General features: G+C 37.9%; 1 non-coding gene across 1 annotated transcript; it reads left to right on the top strand.

Annotated features, from left to right (window-relative positions):
• Positions 1 to 8,857: 8,857 nt before the first annotated feature.
• Positions 8,858 to 8,964, top strand: LOC121204118 (small nucleolar RNA R71). Its single transcript, XR_005899046.1, has one exon. It is a non-coding gene; the product is annotated as a small nucleolar RNA R71 (small nucleolar RNA).
• Positions 8,965 to 9,571: the final 607 nt, after the last annotated feature.

Here is a 9,571-nt window from a genome sequence, read left to right as displayed (position 1 = left end):
GGATAAGGGAAAAGAGAAAGTAAACGAATAGCCGTGGATATCTAGTCGTCGACCGCTTCCGAGGTAAGTTTTAAGTGATTAAACATTGAGTAAATTCAATCATAATAGGACATAATGAGTTGATTTAATAAGATATGATGTGGCCATGATATGTCTTAAACTCAAATGGTAAGTTCATAAGTGTTTGGACTTGGAAATTTATGAGCAAATTGTAATAAATTGCTTTGGACAGTAGCAGTAACGTGATTTTAGAAAATCACTATAAATTTTTGGTGTGGAATTATAGGCTGAATAAAATATGTAATCAAAGCTTAGTTAGTCTAATTTCTTATAAAAGAGACCGTGTCAGCAAAGAAATTCCCTATAAAGAGATATTTAAAGTTGTGTGGGACAGTGTCAGAATGACTCCGAAATCCCCTGTTCTGTTTTTAGAAAATCATTATAATTTGTACAAAATGGTTATAAGATAAAATTTATATTCTTAGACTCCTTAATGAGTCTAGTTTTAAATCAAAATCAAATAGAACACATTTTGAATTCTGTACAATGAAACATTTGATTCATAGTGAAGAGTGGTCAGATTAGTCAAACAGTGAAACAGGGGAAAATTTAAGAAAAATCTGGTATTTATTGGCCAAACCTAAAATTCTGGAAATTTTATGGATGGAAGATATACGAGTTTATATTCAGGGAAAATTAACGGCAAGTGATTTGGAGTTTTCTAGCTCCAGTTATAAATAATTTAGTGACTACTGCTCAGGAAAACAGCTCGTAGTGAATATGTGATTTTGTTGTAAACGTGGATAAAACTTGTTTTAGTTACTCATAAGCTATTGATTAAACCCATACGTGAATTCTAAATCGTGATATTGTAAAACGATATATGAGTGTTAGATGGATCTTTGATATTAAAATTTTTGAAATTGTAAGTTTATGAGTATTCGAATATGAAATGATAGTATGGCGTGAAATTGAATTATTCATTGGAAAATGATTAATGTAGATTCGGCCAAGACAAAGTGTATACATGATAGTATATGTGATATGTGAAGTATATTTGGATAATTTTGATGTGAATGTGCATATATGTGATAAGGTCGAATGGCCAATGTGATGAATGTGAACATGCATATATGTGATAAGGCCAAATGGCCAATGTGATGAATGTGAGCATGCATATGTGTGATAAGGCCGAATGGCCAATGTGATGAATATGAACATGCATATATGTGGTAAAGTCGAATGGCTAATGTGAAATATATGTATGAGATATGTATATGTGGTAAAGCCGAATGGATAGTGTGAAATATGTAGGCGATGTGCGTATATTGTGGCCGAACGACCAAATGTGAAAGGTGTGTATTATTAGATATTTGATGAGGCAAATGAATTACAAATATGACAGTCGATGTGAATGTTGTAACATGTGATTAAATGTACATGAAACTTGGAAATATATTCTGGGTAAGACCCGATGACTACGTGTGGAGATTATGTCCGGGTAAGACCCGATGACTACGTGTGAAGATTATGTCCGGGTAAGACCCGATGACTACGTGTGGAGATTTTGTCCGGGTAAGACCCGATAACTTCGTGTGGAGATTTTGTCTGAGCTAAAGGTTAAACATGTATGTACTCCAAGTTTATATGTGAGCTTGATTTGAACTAAATCATAAGGTAGTTATGTGATGCATACGAGAGCAATCTATGAGACGATTCCTATGATTATGTGACATCGGATCAGTGTGAGAGGTTATGTGAAATCATACAATATATCTATGTCACATGAGCTCACTTTTATGTGAAAGTTTATCTGCCTATTGTATATGATGAGATGTGCATATTCGGTAAAGGGATGGTATGCCCGAAGGAAGAGTGAAATAAAAATACGAACAACTATGTTCTAATTTGATTGTTATCTGTTGACACTGCTTAAAACTTACTAAGCATTGTAATGCTTACTCCGTTTACTTTGTTTTCTCTGTTTTATAGATCTCATTGCGAAGCTACAAGCTCGGGGATCGTCAGCAACTAGTCACACTATCACTATCCACTGCTTGTTACTGTTATGTTTAGCACTATTTTATGGCATGTATAGAATAGACTAGTGGCGGAAGAATATTTTTGGTTAATGTATATAAGCCATGCGAAAATGGCATCTTTTGAATGTTTACTTAGTGAAGTTTAAATTTTACCTCTGGCTATGCTTAGTACTTATTTAAATGAATGATCTTTATTTCAAGAAAAAGTGTAAAATTTTACTGTTCTGACGTGAGTTACAAGTCCGGTAATGCCCCTTACCTATTCTGGTGACAGTTACGGGATAGGGGTGTTACAGGGAGCGTCATCTTCTGCGGGTCCAACCACAAAAATTCGTCACCCCCTCCTACAGTTTCCCCATGGTCCTCAAGAAGAACTTTTCTAGATAATTCGGGCTCGACCTTTAATTGTGGGCTGCTGCATCGACTGGGTTGCTGTAGAACAAGTTCAGTTGGCTGATGCGATTTGGGCCCTCTTAACCACCAAACCTTGGGAGCTGTTCTTTGGGATCATCAAACCAACATACCTCGAGCTCACGATGGAAATATGCTCCACGTTCCATCTCCAGACTGTAATGACGAACTACGATGATCCCGGCACGATGCAATTTTGCCTAAGCAGATTAGTCCACCAGCCCAACCTCCCAAAATTCGGTACAGCATTGGGTTTATATACGGAGGAGTTCAAGCAAGAGAATGACTTAGATGCTCTCGCTCGCCACATACATTTCTCTCCCTCGAAGTGCTGGCACACTTTGGCCCCTGGCGCAGCCTCCTACAATCCTAGCCGCTCCAAGGCATCAATTCTCCCACCATCCCTGAGGTACCTACACGCCATTTTGGCTCACACGACTACAGGGAGGCGAGAGAGTACTGGCGTCATCAACACTCACGACGCCTACTTTTTATAGTGCATGTCGCACGGCCACATCATCGACCATGCCTATTTCATCGCCCTTGCGATTCAGCACTAGACGGAGTGGTATCAGAAGGGGGTCATCTCCATTGGCCCCTACATGACTCGACTAGCGCGACACTTCCGGCCCCTCAACGCTGCGGCCCAAGAATCATCCCTCACCCTCATCGGCCAGATGTCTCCACAAGGCATCTCGAGCATGCTTAGCATGAGGATGATCGAGAGACACTGAGGAACCTAACCTCCCCAGTATTGTCTCGCCCAATCTACCGAGGGGGAGGCCAACAAGGACATTTCTAATGATGTTCCCCCACAACACAAGGACCCACCGACTCAGCCACTACCACCCTCTCGTCCAGTTCAATCGGTGGCTTCATATGTTGACATCTTTGAGTGCCTCACTCGATTCGAGCATCAATGTTTTCAACGATTTGACAACATTGATGCTACTCTACAGCAGATTTTTCAGCACCTCCACATCCCATCTCCAGTCCCACCTCGCGAACCATCTAGCGATGAAGATGTTTAAAAACATTTATTTATTATTTTATGTTTTTAATTTTTATTAAAACTACTTTTTATTTTTAGTAGATTTTAGAAATTTTATTTTTAATTATTAATTTCGGTTATTTTTTTGAGTAATTATTCTTCCTAATATCCCCTAAAAAGTTCCTGATTTTATAACAATTATATAGAGCTCTTAAACTCATTATCACATAGGAACTAAAACTCCACCGGAAAAGGTTCTCCACGACTGCCATGTCCTGCTCGCCCACGACCATAGCTACCACTAGAGATAATATCCTTTTAGCGTAGGACTTATGGCCTAATGAACCTCTACGACCGCCACAGTATCCTCCTCCACTCTTGAATCGATTACTCTCCAGAACTCCAGTTCGAGGAATTCATCATACAGGAAGTTTCACTTCTCTCCCTATCTTATTTTTATACTCTAATATCTATCTTTGTACACTGAGGGCAATGTACATATTAAGTGTGGGCGGTATTTATTTCATTATCAGAAAAATCCCTGAATGACTGCCTTGTTCTCTTGAAAAGCTCTCATATCATATTTAGGATAAATTTTGATTGATTTATGATTTTGATTGATACATCTTGAATTAAAACATAGGCATTTATGCATTGATTGTTTAAACTTTAAGACATTAGAGAATCAAGCATGATAAGTTAATTTTAAAGAATTTAAAATAAAATTTTAGGTTGTTTCCCCAAAATATAGGTATCACAGCATTATCTTCATCTGCCTCATCTCTTTCAACAAAACACAGTTCCAAAGTGTCCTTATGAACAATTTCTTATAATGGATGTTGAATAACATGATTAATAGAGTCAATAAAATAACAGGAATCATCTTATTCTCTAGAGAATTGTAACACCCCAAACCCGGCCCAGACTTTATTGCCGGATCCGACGTGTCACATTGAAGTTTTTAAAAAAACCCAAGCCTCTTTCAACATCTTTTCTAGTGTTTTAAAAGATAGTCTTTGCTATATGATCAAAGTGAATGGAAGCTGTGCACCAGGTAGGTATCCGATACAGAGGACGTGAGCCATGAAGGCTGCTTAAGTACCAAGCTCTTGAATGGATCCAATCCTAGACATGCCCACAACCATTGCCACACTTTGGTAAACGAGTTGAAATTCATTTAAGTGGATATTTTTGATAAACCGATTAATTGTATCGCTACATTATTTTGAAAACGAGTGTCATTTTGAAAATGCGCCCTAAATCTAGCCCATTTTGAATTACTATCAGAAAAATTTAGAGTTATTAAGAAGAATAAAATAATTCCAGAAAATAGTTGAAATGGCCTTATTACAACCCAAAAACAAATAATATTAATAGTTAAGATAAACTAAAATAAAAACCAGTTACTAATTTGCAAAGTTCAAAAGCGATCACCATGGCCACTCTGAATCCCCTCCGGCTCCAAGTCTCCTCATCAAGGCTCACCTGCAAGGTTAACGAAAAGGGGGTGAGTTTGGGAACTCAGTGTGCCACAAGCCCCTTTCAGAGCCCATCCAAAATCAGCATACTGGGCCGAAGCCTTTCATTTAACGGTTACTGGGCCGAAGCCTTTACTGTAAGCGGTATAGCCTATAGGCCCATTTCAATATCACATGTAATATCAATGAATGTATGCAAGCCCATTTGGGGAGACTACTCAAACCACCATCCGCTACTCTCCACCCGTACCAACTAAGCTCTCCATGTGGGGAATAACTCAACCCACCCAACCAAACTCTCCACTGGCAGCATAGCTGCTTTATCATATAACAGGAGGCCTAGCTTCTTTTAATAACTGGGCCAAAGCCCTTTTCGGTAAACTGGGGCAAAACCCTTTTTGCACTTCCTCCATTTATATCAAACCCAACCTATGCATATAATGAGTATATCATGTGCATCTCATAACATATCGTGTGCATATCATGTCATATCTTGTCATATCATGTATATCAAAATCTTATGCATCATATTCTTAATTAAACCCTAGGGGTATAATGGACATTTTTCCCTAGGGCCAAAACAGTTATTTTTCATAATTTAAGGGTACTTTTGTAAATTTACCAAATATTATGGGCTTTCCACGTTCATTAACAATTATCAATATTTCCAAGTGTTTAAACAATGATTTTAACGCACTTTATCAAATTCGGGCTTTTGGGCCCAAAACCCCAAATAGGCCCTACGAATGCCGATTTAACCCATTAAGCCCACATAATCCAAATTTTACAACCGTACTAACCGTGTTAACATGCAACTTCTCCAAATTCCATTTTCTATCAATTTTACTCAAATGGGCCCGAAAGCCCATTGAGTCCAATTCCAGCCCACTGAGGCCCAACTTACCAACGTGCACAAATTTGCACTCTTACCTATTCCATTGATCCAACCACTGACCATATCATATCTAACGCATCTAAAACCACATGCAAAATCTCAAGTACCCGAAATGCCGGAATTTTAGCATTTTGGCTTTTCAGCGAATATTAGCCTAAGCTACTACGAGGGTTGTTACACACATGTTTCGTGACGTTTGCTAACAAAGTCTTCCACGATAACCTACAATTAATCACCACCATTCTTAGTTTACAGTTCAAGCAATCAAACCCAAAGTCCACCTTACCATATTCGGTTAAAAAATCCCTAATAGCCATAGATCCTTTACCTTCACAGGGTCCGATGATTCGATTCAAGCTTATCCAAAACTGATACTCTAAGCCTTGCTACTCCTCCAAAGTTATCTATTTCACTACACAAACCATACAAGTCAAAAGAAAAGGCCCTATAAGGCCTATGCCTCAAAATGACAACCTCCCTAAACCATAGGGGGTTTCAACTTTTCTCAATATTTATACCACTAATCAATTTGGAAACGAGTACTTACCACAATCTTCTCTTCTGCACTGCTTAGATCCAAAGTAAACTTAGCCTTCAACCACCTAGAAGCCTTCGAATTCTAGAGGCCCATAGGTTTGACTATGCCTCTAGAACTAAGGTATTTTGGCTTTTAGGACCAAGGAAAATAAATGGTGTGGTGGCTTGTATTGGTGTTGCCGTCGGGGACTTTTAGAGTTTGAAGGAATCGGTCACCACAATGAAGAGGAAAGAAGGTTGCTGGTCTAAAAGAAATCGGCACAATCAATCTTCATAGGTTTCGGCACTTGTGGCTATTCAACAAGGGTGAAGAGAAGAAAAGGGAATAGTAGATTAGTTTTGGAAAAGAAAAGAAAGAAAGATGGATAGAAAGAATGGTAATTTCGGCTAGAGAAGAAAAAGAGGAGAAAAAGAATCACTCTCTAATGTTTAAACAAAGGAAACGGCACAACCTAAGCCCCTAATGCCGAAATACCCACCCTAGAACCCGTAAGCCAATTTCTCCTCCCTAATTCCCATTATTCGGCTAACTCTAAGCCTCCCTTCAAATCCCTAAAATCTCTCCCCTTATCACTCCTTAAACCATGCATTTGACTGATTCAAACTCTCTCCAACAGAGTTCCATTCGACTTCCAACTCCTGTATGCCCAAGACATAAAAATAACAACACAATTGCCAGCTTAGTGGATCGAACCTTGGTTTCCCCCAACCACTTACACGCCACCTTTTTAGCTCCTTAGTGGCATCACTTAGCCACTTTTCCAAGGGCTCTCTTGTGTTACATTTTACCCACATCTTTTAATAAGGCCACCTAACCAATGCCCCTAACTCCTTAAGTCCAAAATTCAAAAGCTCCACCAGGTTTTGGCCAACACATGGGCCCTCCATAGGCCCATTTACATACTCTAATTATGAATTTCACAACCAATTACCAAATTTTAAAAATTTTACCAAATTCTCAAAAATTACGAAAATCCCGAAAGTCAGGGTGTTACAAGAATCGCATGGCATCATAGATTTTAAAAGTAATCTCCTCATCACCTAACTTAAGCATAAGTTTGCCATCACCCACATTAATGGCAGCCCTAGCAGTGGCTAAAAAGAGGCGACCTAAAATTAAAGGCATCTCACTACCCTCATCCATGTCAAGCACAACAAAATCAACGAGGAATATGTATTTATCTACCTTCACAAGTACATTTTCAATAATACCCCTAGGATGTTTAACAGATCTATCGACTAATTGAATACTCATCCTAGTGGGTTTTGGTTCCCCAAGACCAAGTTGCTTGAACATTTTATAAAGCATCAAATTAATACTAACACCTAAATTAGCTAATGCTTTATTAATATTTAAACTACCAATAAAATTCAAAATAGTAAAACTTCCTAGATATTTCAACTTAGTTGGTAGTTTATTTTGGAGAATACCTTAACATTCCTCGTTGAGTTCCATAGTTGATAGTTCTTCAAACTTCTTTTTGTTTGTTAATAACTTTTTTAAGAATTTTGCATATGTGGGAATCAGTGAAATAGCTTCAAAAAAAGGTAAGTTAATATGTAATGGTTTAAAAAGTTCAAGAAATTTACCAAATTGTTCATTCATGCGGTCATTCTTCAACTTTGCCGAATATGGGATCGATGGTTTATATTCTTTAACCATTCGTGTCTGAATTTCTTCGAGTTTTACCCCTCATCATTTTCCTTATCTTTTTCCTATTGCAGCTTCTTTTCGGGCTCAACCAACACTGTCCCATTCCTTAATGTAACTGCTTTCACATAATCTTTTGGGTTGGGTTCGATGTTATTAGGTGAACTACCTTATTGCCTTTCTGAAACCAATTTAGCAAGTTGTCCAACCTGATTTTCGAGCCTAAGGATTGATGCTCACTGATTTTTCAAAGTTGTCTCAATGTTTTAAAAATGAGTCTCTGATGCCAAAATAAATTTTGCCAACATCTCCTAAAGGTTCGGCTTCTTTTCTTGCTGATAAGGTTGTTGAAAGCCCGGAGGGGGTTGTGATATTTGGTTTCCTTGACCACCCCATGAGAAATTTGGGTGGTTTATCCAACCTACATTATAGTTATTACTATAAGGGTTGTTTTAAGCTCTAGAATTATTACCCATATAATTGATGTGCTCATTCTCCATGCTAAGTCCGAAGCATAAATATTCTGGATTATTTATTCCACCTCCATTTGCATCGCACTGCATCATCAGATTTACCTGTGTAAAAGGATATAAACCATCAATTTTTTTAGTTAATATCTCTACCTGGTTTGATAACATGGTGATTACATCTAAATTAAAGACATTGGCTACTTTCATCGGCTTTATCCTCATGACTTGCCACTGATAGTTATTCAGAGACATCTCCTCAATAAATTCATAAGCTGCTTTAGGTGTTTTGTTATTTAGATTTCCAACAGCTGTTGCATCGATCAGCTGTCTAGTTGAAGGATTCAAACCGTTGTAAAAGCTTTGAACTTGTAGCCATAGAGGTAACCCATGGTGAGGGCACCTTCTCAATAAATCCTTATACCTCTCTCATGCATCATATAATGTCTCTAAATCAATTTGTACAAAGGAAGAGATATTGTTCCTCAACTTGGTTGTCTAAGCTGGTGGGAAGTACTTTAGCAGAAATTTCTCGGTCATTTGATCCCATGTAGTGATAGAACCTCGTGGTAAAAAGTTCAACCACTGCTTAGCTTTATTCCTCAACAAAAAAGGAAATGACTGTAAATGAATGGCATCTTCAGTGGCACCATTAATTTTGAAAGTATCGCAGATTTCTAGAAAATTAGCCAAATAAATATTTGGATCTTCATCTTGCAAACCATCAAATTGAACAAACTGTTGTACCATCTGAATAGTGTTCATCTTTGTTTCAAAATTATTTGCAGTAATGGTGGGTTTCACAATACTCGATTCAGACCCAGTTAGAGTGGGCTTGGCATAAGCGTACATAGTACAAGGAATAAGAGTAGGATCTACAGGATTTGCAGCAACTGTAAGAGGTAGCTGATTATTTTAATTATCACCCATCTCCTTAGTAATAATAATGTCCTCATGTTCATCTACTATATTCTGTCGGTTCTATCGTACTTCTTTATGGTTTCTGTGAGTTGTACTTTCAATTTCGCTATCAAATAGTAATGGTCCTAACGGGTTTCTTCTAGTCATAAACTAAAGAAACCTTCCAAAGTAAATAAAA

The sequence above is a fragment of the Gossypium hirsutum genome, chromosome A07 (genome assembly GCF_007990345.1).
Source record: "Gossypium hirsutum isolate 1008001.06 chromosome A07, Gossypium_hirsutum_v2.1, whole genome shotgun sequence".
NCBI lineage: Eukaryota > Viridiplantae > Streptophyta > Magnoliopsida > Malvales > Malvaceae > Gossypium > Gossypium hirsutum.
The sequence above is the reverse complement of the archived record's forward strand: the minus strand, read 5'-3'. Positions and strand labels throughout refer to the sequence as shown.